Source organism: Sinocyclocheilus rhinocerous, unplaced genomic scaffold (assembly GCF_001515625.1).
Source record: "Sinocyclocheilus rhinocerous isolate Xijiao unplaced genomic scaffold, SAMN03320098_v1.1 scaffold1432, whole genome shotgun sequence".
NCBI classification, from domain to species: domain Eukaryota; kingdom Metazoa; phylum Chordata; class Actinopteri; order Cypriniformes; family Cyprinidae; genus Sinocyclocheilus; species Sinocyclocheilus rhinocerous.
The window spans coordinates 374,911-395,909 of record NW_015640435.1 but is presented as its reverse complement, the minus strand read 5'-3'; the positions used below and the strand labels follow the sequence as shown (position 1 = coordinate 395,909).

Here is a 20,999-nt window from a genome sequence, read left to right as displayed (position 1 = left end):
CTGAAGCAGAATATCTCAGCTGCCTTTAAATATTCCCTGTTATCTGGAGACAAAAGGCGCTCTTCAAAACAGTTGAAACGGCCTTTCAGTTGACCAATCAGCTGTCAGAACTTCAACATGGCACAGACTTCCATTGAGATAAGTCCTCAACCTGTGACCTTTAAAACTAAAACATATTATATGTCTTTTCAGGCCCCAAAATGAGGGATCGAGTGTTTAACAGCCTTCAAAGGAAACAGAGTCATTCATAAAAGGTGTGCGGGGGCAAAAAGACACACACGAACTTACAAATCCAGAGGGGGAATATGATACACCTTATCTGCAGTAAGGAGGACGAAACAGAGATAGGGTCATTTACTGAAGTGAAAGCGAAATAGTTTCCTTTCCTTCTTTTTCTTCATCCGTTCTTGGTTATTTTTACAAAAATAACTCCTACAAACCTAATGGCCGCTGTCATGAAACCACGCATCACCCCAGCATTGCCTCTTCCAAAACGGTCACCTGTCAAGAGAGATGTTACTTTATTAAAATTTAAATTGCCTTAATTGGAAGACTAATCATGATCCCATTGTCCCAGTTTGATGGTCTATCATTACATCATCCCCCGTAGAGTGTATAATCAGCGCTCTCTCTCTTCATGGACTTACAAGAGGCAAGTTCTCGGAAAGCTTCCGAAGACGTCAATGCGCACCATGTCATATTCCAGTAATGAGGATCTGCCAGGGAGAAACAGAAATAAGGAAGACGGAACAAACGGTCCGTGTCCAACAGGCTGATAATGACTGCAGACGAGAATGCCGTCAAAAATAATGTATGCTTGTTCTGATGAAGCTAAATGGACCTGATTGAGGTAATTAAACAAGCTACATGATACTCTTCCTTCACACCATGAACATCGCTGTGGGCTTTAGACGTTAAAGGTACAAAAAAGAATAGCCACTATGATTTTGCTTTGTTCGTCATCATCATCATCATAAAAAGAAGAAGAAGAAAAGAAAAAAAGGTGATTGTATTGCTTCAGAAGAGTTGTATTAAATCCAAAATTGTACGGATTACATGTCTTTTAGGAGCTTGAAACGTTTAACTCTCTAGTGCTCTTTTGTCATTTTTGACTTGAAATTGTATGTTTATTTATTTATTCATTTATACATACTTCACTTGAATGTGTTTCGTATGGTAACAAAATATTGTTTTTATAAAGTTGTGTATAGTTTTGACAAAAGTGTTACATTTTGCAAATGATCTGAAGTGTTGTGCTACTTTGGTGTACGGTTGTGTTAATTGTGTGTAGTGTCTTGACAAACCGGGCCCTGTTTTCAAAATTGTGCTTAAGCAATCGTAAAAAACTGTAAAAGAGACCAAACTTAAGTCTGTTCTCCAAGACATTTATGATTTGTGACCGTTTAAGTTGGATATTTCATTTTCAGGTCTATGCTCAAAAAATGGTAACATGTAATATATGGATTATAACTACTGCATAAATATGATTTATAATCATAATTATTAAATACAAATTTTAATGTTTATTTTTTTTATTTTTAAAAATTATTTAAATTCTACATTTTCAATAATTAAAAAAAAAAAAACATTATCAGACAAAAATATAGTACATCAACTGAAAAAATAAATAAATAAAGATTTTTGACTGCCACGCGGGGAGCACCAGAGGGTTAAACCTCTTTGACTTTTATTGTATGAACAAAAACAGTTGTAACATTCATCAAGTACCTACACTGTGAAAAAAAAAAAAAAACTGGAGTAAAGTTTCACAATTAAAATTTTTACTCAGAAAACGCTACTTCATAAACAATTAAACAAATAAATGAATTAAACATGGTGATGTGAACGGCATTGAATTAAACATGGAATTTTGAAGTAGAAAACCTGGCTATTTCAGTTTTTCTACTTCAAAATTCCATGTTTAATTCAATGTTGTTAAAATGGTTTATTTTCCTGTAAAACATATTCCAATAATCTTTGAAAACTAATTTTACAGTATACAAAATACATACATAAAGGGAACTACACACTCTCATTTAATTGGCTACTGATCAGTCCTCCAGTTGGCAGATGTATATGTGCAATTCTGGAAATCACAGTCTTGCAGTAATGATAAATTGGCATTGGTCCATACTTTCCTAAAATGAAGATAACATGCCCTGGAGATCTAGGCCAGTCATGATATGTAACACCAGACACCACTTTAGATAGCGTGCTTGATTATATGAGGAAAAGATTTTTGAAATGTCCAGTCATCAGATAAGTTTAGTACTCAGACAGAGATTTGTTCTGACAAAGCGATGGAGAATTACCTGAACATTAGAATGAATGAATGAATGAATGATGCATTTTTATAGTGCTTTATTGTGTATTGTTGTACACCCAAAGCACTTTTACAATCATGTGGGGGTGGGGGTCTTTCCTCAACCACAACCAGTGTGCAGAACAGGACAACGGCACCAGTACGCTCACCACACACCAGATACAGGTGGAGAGGAGAGAGAGAGATAGAGCCAATCAAGTGGATGGGGATTATTAGGAGGCCATGATTGACAAGGGCCAGTGGCGGCAATTTGGCCAGGACACCGGGGATACACCCCTGCTCTTTACAAGAAGTGCCATGGGATTTTTAATGACCACAGAGAGATCTTGTCCAAAAGACAAAAATAAAATTGTTTTTAAAAAAAATTCTTTCTTTTTTTTTTTTTTTTTACATTTAAGATGTGACTTTGTCCTAAATATGAATTAAATTTAAAACTATTACTGTAGAACAAAAGTTAAAAAGTTGCTTATTAAAGGTGCTCATCTAGCTGCACCTTCCACACATCATTTGCTTTATAGGCCTACTAGAAATTCTGTCATTGTCTTCTCACCCTCACTGTCACTCAAAAACTTCACAGATCCCATGGACTCCATGGAGTTATTATTAAAATGTCAAAGCTGCTCTTTTTCATACAACAAGAATACAGTACATGGTGATTTGTCAAGTTCAAGTTGCAATTGTGCTTGGATTATTAAAAAAAGTTATATATTAGGTTGGGATTTGAACTTTGGAACACTAAATGAAAACTGTACCACGAGACTAACATGTTTCACACATATATTGAATTTAAGACACATATATCCATGCTGCGGACGCAAGCTTCAGACGAAGAAGTGAATGACATGTTCTCCCGGCGCCTATTTATACTATAGTCGCACCGGTAGTAACGTCATGGCTGTCGCCGGCCAACAAGTTGGTGTTTTTTCAATGTATGCTTCAGACACGGGTCACGACGAGGCGTTCCCCATAGCGACCCCTAGAGGACGCAGTGTCTCGTTCCCTACTCAGGGAACCATGGTTACATAAGTAACCTGAGACGTTTTCCCAGGAGGTCTCCCATCCAGGTACTGACCAGGCTCAAACCTGCTTAGCTTCAGTGGGCAACCAGTCTTGGGCTGCAGGGTGATATGGCTGTGGCTTTGTGAATTTGGTATTGGTATTGCAGACAGATAAATTATACGTCTCATCGCAAAATCTAAATTATAATGTAGGCGGGTGCTAGACACATACTGCAATTATTGGTGTTTTAGAGAAGTCTGCTGCTAAAAAGCCATTTTATTTAGATGCCATGATATTGTTTGATATCTAATTTGAGAGAATATGGTTATGTATGTGCATGTGCCGTGCTTGCAACCACCACCATCTACAGTTAAATGAGCTGGGTTTATGTGAAAATAAAATAAAATAAAATAAAACCCATTGAGTCACAGTATGCAGCCAGTTGGATGTCCAGTCACCCACTACACATGGCATGAAGAAACCAAGCAGTGCAGTCACTGAAGGGACATCCTGATGAATTCAACAGCTGGTCTCCCCAAGAATCAGAGAGGGAGGTAGAAGAGTCCCCTCAATGAAAACACTGCATTTAGAGCATATCAGACACTGGCGCCTTGCCAAATGTGAAAACAATGGATGGAATGTTCATAATCGTTCACTTTTAGAATCTCCTAAATGAGGTCAGTAGTATTCTGGTGTGATATGTGATCGGTTATCTACGCAGCTTTTAATATGAGCACTACAACTTGATATCTTATGAAAGTAACTATTATACACTGTAATATGGTTTATATACATAAAATTGAGAGACAAACATTATTCTGATGGGATTGTTTTATAGTTTTAATTACAAATCTGTTATTTATATCCATATTTTATAGTTCATTGCATGCGGGGTGATTTGTTAAGCCACCAAATTGTTTCTAGGCAACCTTAAACAAAATTGGTGATATGACCACACAAATTTGAAGATTTAACCATTTTACTAACCCTGTGAGGGAGAGAGGCCCATGGAATAATTGGTAACTACATTCAGGTTAAAAAAAAAAAACTTGTTTTTGGCTGTTCAAAGTTTTTTTTTCATCTTCAAGACTCATGCTTCTTGTGTCTGAACAATTACAGATACATCTGAAAAAAATATGTCACACGTGTTTGTGCTTTAGGAAGTTATGAGGCTATACTGTTAGAATGATATTGTGTCTAAACTGCTGGATGATACAAGATTGTTAAAATGCTAAGTGTAGGGTAATTTGAGCCGAAAGTCCTGGGGTAAGTTGAGCCAGTGGCTCACCCCTTCTTGTGATTATAAAGTATTATTTTACTGTAATTCTACATTATTTTGCATACATTTTAGTCCAAGCATTTTTTTTTTTTGCTTTGAACTCGATATTGTTCTGAAAATTTTAAATAGGCCTTGTTTATGAAAATTGGCAATTGAAGTTTTACGAAATTGCATTGCCCTGCATTTATACTTTAGTTTGAACCTTATTTTGTTCTGAAATTTTTTAATAATTTAAAAATGCCTTCACAGTTGTGAACTGTATCTTTAAATAAAACTTTTTAGAAGTCATCCATCCATCCATTGTATTATCCAAAACTTTTTTATCCTTATTACGTTGGAGCCCTTTTTTTAATTACTCTTCTTTTAATACAGGGGAAAATGTTTGGTTTTATTTCAGCATAATCAATGGCACAGTTTAACTCCATGTGGCCCAACTTCCCCCTCTCACTGGAGGCAAGTTGAGTTTTTTTTTTTTTTTTGGAAATGAAGGGGTAAGCTAATGTCATCTAGTAGAACTATTTGGTACTGCGCCTAAACGAAATCTTACTGAAAGTTTTTAAGCTAATGAAGCTAATGTCATCTAGTAGAACTATTTGGTACTGCGCCTAAACGAAATCTTACTGAAAGTTTTTTTTTTTTTTTTTTTGAGATATCAACCTAAAATTTGGAACACAACTTGTTTAGATTTATGACTTTTATTTTCTTTTGAAAGAAGTTCTAGAGTAAAAGGGATTCTGCTGTTAAACAATTATTTAAAACATGTTTTTTATGCAAACTATATTAAAATAATGCAAACTGGTGGGTTTAACAAAAGCATATACAATTGATTAGCAACCTCACAGCTCATGGTAGATCTGTCATTAAAGGTTTGTAAGTTATCATTAAAAAAACAGTTTTCCATGGAAAATAAGTGCTTGCAGAATCTGAGTGTTGCCCTCCATTGCATTCCATTGCATGCAGCACATACTTTTTTGGCCGTGTTTGTAGTTTTACCTGATTTGCCTAATTCCTGAATGATTCTGGTGCTAAAACAACACATGCAAACAACCTATTAGCTTGCACAACTCCTTTTTTTTTGTAATTCCCTTCTAAGAGAGAAACTGTTTGTAAACGGTGTATGGATGAGTTTATATAATTGTGGTGTGTTTGCACTGGATTAACTCTGGAAGTCTCAGATAGTGGAAAACCCAGTCTGCTCCAGAGTTAATAAACACGCAGGGGTCTACCGGAGTCATTTGTGAACAGCCCTTTTGTTCAAAGAAACACAAAAAAGACCCTTGAATCCATTCCACTGCAATAAAGTTTGCCAGCATCCATTTGCAGCAGCAGGAGGCCTGAGAGCCGCTTTACTGAGACAGAGCTGAAGGCAAAAAGGAAGTGCAGATGATATTACGTAATACCTGCTAAAGTCACAGGTAGATAGGAACGAGGGTGAATCGTGATTAAGTGATCACATTAAAGCATTGTGAGTCATCTCTGCTCCACAGACAGAGACCTGAGGGAAACCACAAGTCTTTGTCAGGTATTACTCAGAGCAGAAACATGCAAGTACAGGAACGTAGGATGGTTTTCTTGTCTACAAGATTGTTTCTAGCCTAACTCAACACATATCCAGAATTTTTGTAAGAGTACACGGGTTTGTGTAGAAGTTAGTCTGGAAGAATGTAGAGTATCTGCAGGGCTCTCTTGTAGAGGAAGATAAAGGGTGGGAAAGTAGATCAGCTTACACACCTGAACCAGATCAGGTGACCTGGAGGAAACAAATTCCAACAGCCAGAGACATTACTAGAAAAAAGGGACTTTCCTAATGTTTTTTTTTTCCCCCTTTGCTTACACTAAGCAAGATGAGAAAAGATACTAAAGAACAACGATTAGAAATGCCGCTTGGCCAGCAGATTTACCACTTTGCAACTTAAAAAAAAGTTTTAAATTAATTAAATATAATAAATATAAAATATAACATTTAAAAATATATATTTATTACATTCACATTAATCATAAATGACTAATCATAAATTATATAAAATATAACATTTAATTTAATTTAATTTAATTTTTGTGAGAAAATCAACACCAACATGCTATATTTTCTTCTTCTTATGAAGCTGGCCTTGGAAATGTTTTTACAGATCACATTTTGTGTTTTTTTAATCAAAATGGAAACATAATACAAACAACAGACATTCTTTTAAAATTAAGTACAATATTAATGAGGGGCCGGGAGCATCTATAAATATTTCAGTGACTCAAATGGATGCCATTTAGATCCGATTCAGCCTTGGCATCCACAGGTGGAGAGCAGACCTGCTGGCCTCTCCATACAGGCGCTGGGGCTTATTTATGGAGACGGAAGGATTGAATCAATACCCCAATAGGGAGAGTTTTAAATCAAATAAAGATGATTTGTGGCATATTCTAGCATGAAGAGGTTTTGAAGTGACTGTAGATTTAATTGAACTCTGAGAGAAGATCAGAGAGCAATGCTCGATGAAACTGAAGCTGACAATGAACTTCGTTCCTTTCAGGCTGTTTTTTCACACCTGGTTCAATTGTCTCAAGCTCCAAGGTCTTCATTCAGTTTGCCATGAAAATGAAAGCTCAAGGGTTTCAATGCAGTGAGAAATGAAGGCATGTTGACAAAATATACCACTGTTATAAAATATTCTAATTATTACTAATAAGAAGAAGGGTAAAATGAACATTTAAAATATTCTAGATATTATAATACAAAACATGAATGAATGAATGAATGAATGACTCACAAGTAAAGTGGATCTTTCTTTCTTTCTTTCTTTCTTTCTTTCTTTCTTTCTCTTTCTTTCCTTCCTTCCTTCCTTCCTTCCTTCAAATGCTGTTTCTTACTGTTCATAATACCAGGAATAAACAGGCCAAAAGACTTCAGAGTTTGGTTCTTTAAAAAAGACTCAAGTATCACTTCCCAAAAAAACTGTTAAATATTTCGGTTAACTATCATCAGGATTTATGCTTGTCATTTTCGTCCCCCTCTTAATTCGGCGCTGTAGGTGGCCAGAGACTTTTTAAAGTCTGAATCCGTAGCAGCAGGATTTTATTAATACAGTAGCTGCTCTGACTCTGTCTTATTAGCACGATGATCCCTGACTTCCACACACTGAGTACATCTCTCAAACGAAGCCATGCTGAGGGAAGGACGTGTGTGTGCGAACGTAAGTCAGCCTGTCCATGTTTCTGGTCGTATCACTACGCTTTATTTCAAACCCTGTCTGAGTAGTTTATGGCACAGTGAATGAATGCAGGCTCCTGTTTAATCTGATGAACGTAATTCCTGTTATACAAGGAAACTGTACAGCAAAGCAACGACAGAACAAGAGTGAAAGGTTGGGGTGTGGAGAGAAGAGGTATAAGAGGAGTTGTTTTCCTTTTCAGCAGTGTGCCCTGAACAAGTTTATGTTGTACCCGGGCCATATGTCCTCCATAGGAAATGGGTTTTTATTAATTCTGTTACGTCCAAGTCAGTCGGGTGACTTACGGTCCAAGTGCACAAATGTGAGGCTCTATTGTCGGCTGCGTTCAGAGATGAAAAGTGATTAAAAAAAGAACCTGGAAGGGAAAACAAGCTCCCATAGTTTCTTTCAACACGCGATCATGCGGCTTTCCCTTGTTTGGAGGAAGCGGCCATTTTACTGCCCCTCTGTGGTCCAGGTGTTGTCTTTTAATTGGCCATTCTGAAAGCAATAAAGCATTTCAGTTATATCGTCTTGTAAAGTGCTTTCACGCCACTTCCAAATGATGTAATTACCCAGCCATTTGACGCACAGGCTTGGAACATATAAGACAGGGCCACAGCCTCACAGCAAGAGAGTCGCTGAGGTTTCTCTAAATATGTTTTTCATTTAGGAAGCAAAACAGCAGAAAGAGAAGCAGTAGTTTGCTCCAGAAACTGCTGCTTTCATTTGCTTATTCCACCGCAGCCCAGCTTGTTTTCAGAGTAAAGTGATGAAGAAAAGGGTGCATGGATTTTTTCTTTAACGTGTGAAGTAAGCCAGTTTATTCAAAGGTGTTTGGCATCAGCAGCACACCACAGTCATGGTAGCAGTTCATGGTATTACTTTTTTCCCCTCTCATTTATAAGTATCACAAAAAGGAAGAGTTCACCCAAAAATGAAAATCCTGTCAACATTTTCTCACCCTCAAGTTGTTGCAAAGTTTCTTTCTTCTTTTGAACACAGAAGATATTTTGAAGAATGTTGGAAACTGAACAGTTGATGGTAGCCACTGACTTTCAGTACAAGAAGAAAAGAAAGAAAGAAAGAAAGAAAGAACAGTAGTGCATAAGACATGAATAAAAAGAATGCCTGAAGATACTGGTGAAACCTCTTTCTTATTTTGGTAAGAAAAGAAGATATTTTGAAGAATGTTGGAAACTGAACAGTTGATGGTAGCCACTGACTTTCAGTACAAGAAGAAAAGAAAGAAAGAAAGAAAGAAAGAACAGTAGTGCATAAGACATGAATAAAAAGAATGCCTGAAGATACTGGTGAAACCTCTTTCTTATTTTGGTAGTTCATAATTTTGTTATTCTCTTACTGTTTATTATTTTATTTAAAATAGTTGTATAAACTACTGTCAGAGAGAGGTGTTCATTCCTTCCTTAAAACAAAACAAAACACAAAGCAAAGCAAATAAAAACAACAACAAAAAAGCAAATAAAAACAAAGCAAACAGAAACAAAAACAGCAAACAAAACAAGAAGTAAAAAAACAAAACAAACAAACAACAGCAAAAACAGAACAAAAGATGACAAAAAATAAACAAAAAAACAAGCAAGCTATCAAACAAACAATAAAACCCTGCTAGTGTTTTATTTGAAAACAGCTGTCCAGCAGCATTTTCAGAAAACAGCAGCATTTTCCTAGAATGATTCATTTCAGTATGAGCCAGGTAATTGCTCCTAGGACCATACTAAAACATACAAAGACCACTGGAAGGAACTGGAAAAGATCACTTTTAGTGAGGATGCAACTCAATCGGACCAAAAAAATCTACATCCACACGCATATGCAATATTCCTACCATAACCATGAGAACACCTTATGAGTCTTTGGAGACGAAATCTCTGGATCAGCATATCAATGTAATTCAAAACATGTCTCTCCCTTAAATTCTCTCCCCTTTAATGACTCTTCTGTGAAACAGGTGCATGACGGCCTTAATTCCCTCTCAAACTGGTAAATAGAAATGATAGTGATTAATAGAAAGATAGCCACGATGCGCTCACAGAGCTGTTGTTTATCCGCTTTGAATCCTGGAAATGCCGCAATAAACTAAACCTGGAACACAAACAGCGAGTTTGCTCATACTAGTATTAATACATTTATTTGCAAAAGTGAACCAAACCAATGGCATTGTAGCAATTTAATGTTTGTATACAAACTACAAACTCCGACTACAGAAAACTCGCGACATTATCAGGACACAATCATGTCTTTTTATTTATGTATCTGAAAATGCATTATTTGATCGTAGGTAGATTTGTAAATAAATCCAGGAAAGGTATAAATTGTGTTTTATCCACTGGATTAAGCTGATGCCGCATAAACACAGCTGTATAATTAGAAGCAGTTTATTTTCTTCAGAGACGGACCTCCCAGCCTGTTTACTGCCTCCTGCCACGGTAACAATTGATGTATGTTCCAACTTTGCGAGCGTCCAATCAGTGTGGTCAGATATCTTGGACGAGGAAAGAACAATCAGCCAAGTAGGCTGCATTGGATTTATTCAACAGATGATGAGGGCACTGAAAGAGGTATTGCTGTCTCAGAAGTAATAATGGGTTGAGCAGTTCAGATGTGTTTTTCCTAAAACAAACTACTGATTACATCGGCGCAAATTCAAAATATAATTGACATATGAGGATGCTACAGGAAATGTAACAAAACAAAGCAAGTTGTTCACCGCGATGAGGTTCCCATGGGAACTGCCCCGTATGTTCGAGTGTGTGTGTGTGAGCCATCATAGAAGCCTCGTTCACTTCAGCCGGTGACTCATTCCACATTCCTGGCTGGGGGAAAGAGCACTCCTTCAGATGTGAGCGTTAGCCGTGTGAGAGATTTGCCTATTGCAGTTGTGAAACCGCCATGAGGGAAGGGGGTAGATATCGAGATTCCTGATATCTTGGCCTCAAGTGCTCACTCAGATATTTCCTGTCACTAAAAGAGGCCACTCTTCCTACTAGACAGGTGAAGGCATGAGAGAAAATAGGCAAAAACAATCCACTCAAAACACTTTTTCATATATAACGAGATTTGAGTGGACCTGGTTAAATTAATTTGTTTTATTGTTATTATTGACACGATTATTGTTTTTAAGCAAATGCACAGAGGTGGCACATTCCTGGTCTTAAAGTGGCACAAATAAAGAAACTTGGCATTCCAGCACAGCATGTACTTTGACTCTGTAGGACAACATCCAAATAAACATCACAAAATGATTTTAAAATACAAGATAACATTAGTTTGAATGTAGTAACTTGTACATTCAAAAAAGTGCATTTAAAAAAAGAAAGAAAAAAAAAATTAATTTACTACCCTCGTGTTGTTTTTAAACCCATATGACTTTCTTTCTTCCGTGGAACATGCAAGGAGAATTTCTGAATGGTAACTTTTCTCTTTATTAATTTCCATGACAGTAAAATGTATGGGTACAGGAGCAAAACAGCACCATAATATCATTATAAAGTCATTCATATGATGTGTTTTGTGAACTGGATTATTGTAAATATCCAAAGCAAGAATGATTCCTTCATGAACTGATATCACTACTTCTTATGAACACTCCAAGAAGAGAGGCACATGGTGGATGTCAAGATTTTAACTGAATAACAGCTTACATTTCATTCTGGAAGCAAGAAAGTTACAGGGTTTGGAAAACAATGAAGGTAAATCAGTAAATTTTCATTTTTTTGGTGAACTGTCACTTTAAGCCTGATCAGTTTCAAATATTATGATTACTTCTAATGTAGCTAAATGTATGGATCCCCTATGGAAATATGGTGATGGGTAAACATTATTTGGGAGGAAACATTGTTTTTTTTTTTTCCTGAAAAAGTATGGTGAGCAAATGCTGAGTTTCTTGTTTGAAGGGTATACAATGTATTTCAATGCTTTTGTGTTCACTAGCAAAACATTTGCATTATCTCAAAAAATATTGCATCCCCTCACACTAGCATTGGAAAAGCACTGAATATATTTCCATCACCAGTGTTTCATTCTCTCTCAAAAGTTTTACAAGCAGACGCAACACGTTTGCAAGAAAATGCAAAAATGTTGTGAGTAAACACTACGTTTTTTTTTTGTTTGTTTGTTTTTGGGTGGGGGGATACAATATGCAAAAAAAAAACAAAAAAAACGAGCAATCCAAAAAGCACTGAATTACAATTTTTCCATCCTATTTCCTATATTTTCAAATGTACGAGGCCTCTGAATGGAGAGATAAAAAAAAAAAAAGCGTTTCTTAGGGAAACACTCAAAAAAGTTGCATTGCTTCAATAAACTTTCCAAGAATTTAGCATTCTCTCACAAAGTATTGCGCTGCTCAAATAAACTTTGCTTTCACTCACAATTTTTGCTCACATCTCATATTAATTAATTAATTCATTCATTCATTCATTCATTCTTTTTTCCCACATTTTTTAGGCTTTAGCAATCTTGCCTTTTACATGTGAAGCTGTTTACAAGAATACTTTTTGTGCGCAAAGAAAACAAAAATAACGACTTTATTCAACAACTCTTCTCCCCCGAGTTACTGTCTTCCGCCATTTTTGGAGAGTATCACAATGCATATGCACACTTTACCCTAAGCGTAAACAACGTCGATTACTGTATATTCATGCATGCGCTCCACCCACCCCTGAGAGCTCATATTTCATCAAGAATATCTTAATTTGTGTTCCAAAGATGAATGAAGGCCTTACGGGTTTGGAACGACATGAGGGTGAGTAATTAATAACACAATTTTAATTTTGGGGTGAACTAACCCTTTAACAAGTTACAACAAGTACTGAATAAAGTGAAAACTGGTTTGGTTGATATTTCACAAAGAACCTCAATGTATTAATTCACTATACATGATAAAAATCACCTTCTAATAACTCCTTTTGCTTCTTGTGTGACGTCACATAATTTAATCTCCTGCTGGTCAGCCAGTAAAAACAAATCAACATAAAGAACTACAATAACAACGTCCATAGGCTATTCTCTTCACGTTTATGCGTCAAGCAGATACGGGAAGATCTCTTGATGTGTGAAAAGCTTTTGTTCTCTTAAGAGCAGACTCGGTTATGACCCCTCATGCCATTAGATCATAAAGCATCAGGAACCGAGGCATGTTGTGCTCAGTTAGCAGCTTATTGGATTCCGGCTCGCAAACATAAATCAAATATCACCGAAGCTCATAAGGGTTGAAAGGCCTTGGCTACCGTGAGTTATATTTTGCTCTTTACTCAGCAACACACAGACGGATATAGGCATCACACACACACACACCAGATATCAGATGACGCTGTTGTTTTATATAAGTCGCACTTTAACAGCATGGTATATGATCTAAACCCAGTCTGGTTTTGACATGATTCTCAGAGGACTGTCACCCAGGGGAATTGCGGGTGTCCGTCTGCTGATTCATTCTCCCTGAGAGCTGACATCCTGCGGCATGCCTGACCCCTCACCCTCATAACTCCCGCTTTGTTCTGCGGGACGCGACCCCACGACCTGCTCCTTCTCCTAGAGTCGTCTCTCAGGCTCACAGAATCCGCCTGCCCTCCGAATTCCTGTACGGGACTGAAACATGAGCCTGACCCAGTGAGCTCATCGACAGGCGTGAACTTACAAAATAACTGCGAAAAAGAAAAGCAAGAGTGCGAGAGATGGAATGTAGAAACAAAAGACAGGTTAGACAGCGCCAGCGTCGGCTCCCGAAGGGGTTAAGTTACATGCAGCCAAAACATAAGGAAACAAAGGTGCGCTTATGAGCCTCGTTCTCGGGACCGACGCCACACGTCTCAGCAGGAGCTTCTTCTTTTGAGTTCAGGAGTTTCGTTCTCCCTTGTCGGAGTCGGTATCGAAAACATACGTGATTCCAGAAGACTCCCGTTGCCCTTCTGACCTGCTGCGACCGAGAGACTCCGGTGTAAAAGTAAGTGGCTTTCATTTAAACAACATCCGAGTGTGAATTGAAAGGGAAACAGAGTCTTGCTGCTCTGTCTGATGCACGTTCTTAACACTATTTTCAAAACGAATTGTGGCAATTACAAAATATGCCATGCGAATGAAAAGTCAGCATGGAAATGGTTATGACAGGACTGTGTATATCTGGCGCTGAGAGTGTGGACAGGCTTTTTAAACTTGAATCCATTGCCGTGTAATTGGATATACTTTTATAAATTATTTAGCCATCTTCATGTCTTTTTTTTTTCCAGAACATTAGCTGTTGTATACTGTATCACTTTCTACCAGTCAACACTTGTTTGCACATAACAGCAGCAGTAGAATATGTATGTGTTGTGTGTGCAATAATGTGTGATACAGTTTCAAAAAAAGCTGATTTTAAACATAAGGCAACATTTTAGTATAGGGAGCAATTCTCACTATTAACTAGTTGCTTTTTAGCATGCTTGTTATTAACATATTGTCTGTTTATTAGTACTTATAAAGCACATATTCTGCATGACCATATTCTACATCCCTAATCCTACCCAATACCTAAACTTAACAACTACCTTGCTAACTATTAATAAGCAGCAAAATATGATTTTGAGGCAAAAGTCATAGTTAAAGATGTGTTAATAGTGAGAATTAGACCTTAAAATATACTGTGACAAAACATAAATACCAGATTTCAATAATTTGGATAAAGGCTCATCTAAATGCAACAAAAACATCAGTTTTGCTCAAAATTGCACATGGAGTGTCTAACCACACAACTGGTGTAACTTTGTAACAAAAGCAAAATTATTAAGTTATTCAGTGAGGGAAAGTCACAAACTGACAAAGGAGAATGAGTTAAAAAACTAACAATGCTGCTATTCTTTCTTTTGCTGCAGAGTTTATATGATGAGTCATGTGTTGTTTCAAACTACAACAAAAATAGAATTGTTAGAAACAAGTTGTAATGCTTGATATGGTAATCTAGACTGCAGGGATCATCGCTCGAACATTATATCTGACGTTACAACTGTGTTCAGCTCAACTGGTAAAGTGTACCTTGAATGCAAGTAACTTAAAATGTGTTAGATACACCTGTTATTCACCAAGCTCCCTCGCTCCTTGAACATGTATTATATTTTGGGCACTTTGATTATGCTTTCAGCGAATAATAAGAGTGTTGTTCTGAGCTCACGTTGTAAATCCATATCACAGCTTTCTGCAGAGTTTGACCTTCTTTTTGTCCTGCTTTTTAGATTTTGACTTCCACACATACATAACTTCAGAAAACTTTCTTTCTTTAGTAATGTTGGACTACTAATTCCAACCCAGTCTCAACCGTAGTTACACGGGATTCGAACCGGAGCTCCTCACCTCTCAAGTACATCTCCGTATTCCGTGAGCTACTGAACAAACCTACCGAAATGTGTGTGAAAAGGAATAAAAGGTGTCGGAGTTTTACTGCCTCTAGTGTTCATTTCTTTTGGAAACTTCAGTGATATGTACTTATTGGTACATATTTCGTGTCTCGCGAAAATGTGCCCCCGGGTACGTTTTTGCCATGAAACCAGGTTGACTAATTCACGTTTTCAGAACTGAACTGTGGTCTCAAAAATATTTGGACACTATTGGGTACTTAAACCACACATAAAAACATACAAATATGGTACAAACCAGTGTCATCTGCACTCAAATGATTATCGAGTTTCTCTCAGAACTAACTGCACTTTTCACTATACTGTATGACTTTCTACCAGTCAATACTTGTTTGCACATATAGTATAAGTGTGTGTGATGTGTGGAGCATGTGTGTGTGTGGAACAGGATGTCATACAGTTTGAAAATAGCTGCAATTATGCTTTAAGATCATGTTTTAAATCCATACACACAGCCTATATCTGAGAACTTAGAAAATAAATAATTGGCTAATGATTCAAGTTTTCAGGATTGCAAATTTTCCAAAAATATTTGGATACTGCTGGGCACTTAAACCCCACTTATAAACATATGAACATCTAATTAGAAACACAATGTCAAACCAGTGGCATCTGCACACAGATGATGCCTGGATTTCCCTCAGAACTGCCTTCAATTTTCTAGCCATTTTCTCAATGACTTTTAACCAACTGGTATTGCATTTCTCTTCAAGTTCACACAGGTGTACAGCGCCAGGTGTCGTTTATCACATTAACTACATGTTCCACTAGCATTTTACACCCAGAATCTGTCACAGCACTTTATCTTTATTTTGAACAGTTCTGCATACCTACTGTCGTATCATTTCAAACCTAACATCTTTTTTTTTCCTTGCAGAAAAGCTGTGTGTTTGTGATAAATTAATTCATTTTTATGAAATATTTAATTTGATACCTATGGACAAACATTCATATTTTTTAATTGCAGCTTTAATGTCCAAATATGTTTTTTTTTTTTTTTAGCCACTCTAATTTATTTATTTTATTCTGGCATATCTAAAAAAAAACACTCTTTTACTGTATATAAATGCTATGATATGATTTAAACAGGTCATGTTCAGCACTACAGCGTTTAATATGACATTTCAGCAGTTGTTCAGGAGTGAAGTACAATAACGGCAGCCCATGTGCGGTCAGATCTGTGCCGGAGTGGAGAACACAGTTCATGAATCAGATGTTTTGTGAAGCAGGACCTGGCCTGAAGGCACGGCTCAAATACGCAAGGGTGCAGAGGCCGATGTCTCGTCGCAAAATGCCAGCACAAGCGCTTGACTGTTCTGAAGTCGCACCAGAAATAGTCTTTTACTTCTTTAGAGTCCCCCCTTCAAATACACGCTTAAGATCTCAAGATGATCACGATCCCTCCCGCAAGAAAAGAAAAAACAAACACGGTGGAGAGAGGGCTAATGTAATTAAGTTAAAGCGTGGGGTAGGGCATTCATTTAATTAAGTCCGCTATGCTTGTTCCTCAACCACCATCAATCATTACAACTGACAGGTCATGTGGCGCTTGGTTTGTTATTCCTCTTAATGCTGAACTATCAAAAAAAATGAGCCGTGTTTTACAATGCAGAGCATTTTGGCTGTATTATGTAGTGGAGAATGGGCACCGCTGTGTTTTTGTCCTTGTTTTTGAAGAGAAGAGAGATTGTGATTAATATGAGAGGAAAATTAGCATATTCCGAATGATTACTGTAACAACACAAGAGAGAGATCAAGAGAGAGTAAAGTTTCAGTCAAACTGTGGAGAGTGTGTAAGTTTCAGTCAAACTGCGGAGAGTGTGTCTTACCTTGTTAATGATTTTGTAAATGAGCGAATGTGGATATATCATATAACTCCTAATGTAATGTTTCTTTAAAAGGAAGCAACTCAATGAAAACTATATGGCTTTGTTTTGCAGGAATGTAATTCTGACCGTATAGGATCAAATTAAATAAGAATTTCAAACAACAGATTCAGTGAGATGCTGATTAATTAAAAACAATTTATAGCATATATCGATATTTGCTCTCAGTAAGTGTGGTTTGTTGAGGCATGATATAATATCTGCTGGGGCTGCACTGACTGCAGACTCACGATGAAGTGCATACTTCAAGCTTGAATTGTTTGAAAAAAAAAAAAAAAGCAGTGTAATGCAGTTTTAATTAAAATTAATTATTTCATTAAATTGTTGTTATTGTTAAATTATTATTATTATTATTATTATTATTATTAATATTATTATTATTATTATCATCATCATCATTAGGGTGTCAACTGATATGATAAAAAATTAATAAATACAATACAATTGAACAAAATAATTTACTGAATGTATCAGTATTTTAATTGGTTGTAAAATCCTGATTTTGTGCACAGGTCAGAGCAAATAATCACGTATGTTATTATTATTATGCTATTAATTAATTTATTTTCTATCAATTTAACAATTAATTGCAAACCCCAAATTGTTTTAAAATGACATCCACAATAAAAACGACAAACACATAATAATACAAATGTTGTTATAATAAACAACAACAACAACATTATTAAATTATCATTATCATTGCTATTATTTGTATTTCTTTACTTTAAAGCACTACACAACTACTAAGTCACAAGACTTCATTTACATCACTACTGTTGTGCTTTTCTGATGATTTCAAACCAAAGTCTGTATGGTGAGTCTCTCCACATACACATGCATATGAAGAACAAAAAGTGAAAAAAACATATGCCTGCATGGTGAAAGTCAGCAAGAGAGCTGAGATGAGAGAAAATAGACGGAACATGAGTTTCAGACCATCTCAATATTATATGGCGGCAGACTTTTTGCTGTCAGTGACTATTCCTCTGTATTCTGTCTAATACATTGGTGGGGAATAAGAGGTAGATGATTTTTGTTGTGTGTGTAAGAGATCTAGACAGGGTATTTGTTTTGTACTAGTCAGAAGGCATCAAGGAACATGTCCTATAGCTGAGTCGGGGGAAAAGATGGGATCATTCCAGCCCAACAACACAAACTGTCTACAGTTTCAACCCCATCTTAGCCTTGAACAATCACTCTTTTCTTTCCCTTACTTATTTTCATCTCCTTTATATCTCTTTTCCGGTCATTCTGTCTTTAGAAACAACTCCAAGGGGCCACTATGTATAAAACAATGTCTGTTAGATCTGATGTGTATATTTTGACGTTTTGGATACGATCCAACTGAAGTTCCACTTCTGCTGCCCTCACCTGTGCACTCTGGGTTTCATTTTAACAGGCCAAATTACAATACCACACTCAGCTGATGACCTGTAGGTGGTCAGGTCCACGGGCAAGCTGATCCCCTCAACCCCCCACCTCCATGCCCTATGGAGCACTAGGGTAGAGGGAACTGGCAAACTGCCCCGAAGGGAGGGTGGGGATGTGGGCTACAACTGTTCCTGGTGAAAGCAGTCCAAATTCTTCCCAGACACAATGCACTTCCTTTCCTGTGGGTCCGCAGGTTCTGAGGAACCTCCAGAACGAGGTTCAGGGTGAAGACGGGACATCCATCCCACCTCATACTCACTGGGCTCATTTCTTTTATTTTACTCTCTAATTAGACACTTCTTTTGTAGTCCTTTCTTCCTCAGTGTTTTTTCCCTTTCTACAACTGCTTCACAGCAGGTTTTGAGGTGTAACAACGCACCACACGTTTCTCCTGGAAAAAAGAGTTGCCAGCTGTCGGAATAACAACCTCATCAAAAGATACGCAGTGTCAAAGGAGGGCTATTCATATATTTTTGTTGTTAGTCAAATCCAAGAGCAATAAGCAAAGACAAGAGACGAGCTAGCATATTGAGGGAATATTGTTTTGATCAAGGCTGAGGGAAAAGACAACCTCGTACCCAAGATGTTGTTCTTGCATGGGCATATGGAGGATATTAAGGATTTTTTTTTGGTGGGGATTGACACTGAAACCCTTGTGAAACACGAGTCAAGATGGCAGCAGCTTACGGTCAGGGTCTGTCTTCCCACACATTGTTTCTGATATACTTTATTTGTCTATCACCTAATAAGGTTTTGAGGTTTAACAACGCACCACACGTTTCTCCTGGAAAAAAGAGTTGCCAGCTGTCGGAATAACAACCTCATCAAAAGATACGCAGTGTCAAAGGAGGGCTATTCATATATTTTTGTTGTTAGTCAAATCCAAGAGCAATAAGCAAAGACAAGAAACGAGCTAGCATATTGAGGGAATATTGTTTTGATCAAGGCTGAGGGAAAAGACAACCGCGTACCCAAGATGTTGTTCTTGCATGGGCATATGGAGGATATTAAGGATTTTTTTTTTATGGGGATTGACACTGAAACCCTTGTGAAACACGAGTCAAGATGGCAGCAGCTTACGGTCAGGGTCTGTCTTCCCACACATTGTTTCTGATATACTTTATTTGTCTATCACCTAATAAAACACATGCGCACAGCTCTCCACGACCACATGTTGGCCAGAATTGCTTCTACGCATCTCGCTGACTAGGTTTGGAGGTACGGTTTGCAACTGACAGATCCAGAACCAACTCCTACGGTGCTGGTGGAGATGTTGGAGAAGAAAACCACGTTGAGATTGGATTACCCTCCGGACTGTTGCGTCCACGTCGTGTGCTCCTGTTCTTGGGCTGAAGTTGTATTAGATTTAGTCTAGGTTTCCACTTGTGGTGCAGACTGTCCTTTTTTCTGGTTTTATCCAGTTATGTCTGGGTTCGGCTCAGCATGACAAGGGCTGTGGGGCTCTAATGCACATCACTGATGCCACCTGCAGTTTGAACAGAACCTAGTGACTGGCCCACTGTCAGAACCTACTCTATGGCACTGGGACACTAATTGAAAACAAATTTGGCTTTAAGCTCAGGCAGTTAACACGGCTTTGCAGAAACATTCACACTGTGCTGACAGTCAAAAGTGCTGGTTTGATCCTGCTCTGTTGTTGTTAGACTCACATGTGTCAGTAAATGGAACGTCTAATGGTACATTGCCTTAGTCAGTGGTCATCAAACCTGTCAGGCCAAGCACCACGGCTGATCAAATCAGAACAATACTTAGCACAATGCTTTAATTTTGTTTTGTTTTTTTAGCATTAAACAAACTGACATCTCTGAGTCCAAGGGCAATCTGTGAGAATTGTATTAATATCAACATTGCTGCAAGTATGATCATGGTAGTTCAGTTCCTTTGCTCTCTTTTATAGATCAGTGGAAGGATTTATTACATCAGAACAGCATCTACACTGTAAAGAAAAAAAAAAAAATGTTTCAATAAAACAGATTACTGGAGTAGGTTTTACAAGAAAATACAATTTTAGCCTTTTTTAAAAAAAAAAGTTAAATTCAATATTACTTGTCGTTTCTTTGTAATTATGAAATTTACTAGCAATTTTTAATTCGATGATTGTTTCAAAGGAAATTGTACAGCATTTGTTTTCAGTGTAATAACCCAAATGCACCACAAAAGTAACATTTGCAAGTAATTACAATGTGATATATGTATAATTACATTGCTATTACATGCATATTACACATTTAAAAACTTTTTTTTGGAATTTAGGTCCGTGTATTCTATCTTAAATAGTCTATAACTGCTTGCAACTTCAATAACAGATTATTTGGAGAATAATTTACAGGAAAATACAATTGCAGTATTTCTATTTCAAAATGTCATGTTAAATTCAGTGTTACATGTCTTTAATAACTCCTCAAATGTACTGGCAATTTCTGAGCGAAGATTGTTTCAAAG

General features: G+C 37.1%; 1 protein-coding gene across 1 annotated transcript in view; it reads left to right on the top strand.

The window, feature by feature from the left end:
• The first annotated feature begins 13,703 nt into the window (after positions 1-13,703).
• The window catches only part of LOC107752686 (leucine-rich repeat transmembrane protein FLRT2-like), a 33,070-nt gene continuing 25,774 nt past the window's right edge, over positions 13,704-20,999 (top strand). The window contains exon 1 of the mRNA XM_016568713.1: positions 13,704-13,776. The gene's annotated coding sequence lies outside the window, so the exon portion shown is untranslated. The remainder of the gene's footprint in view (positions 13,777-20,999) is intronic.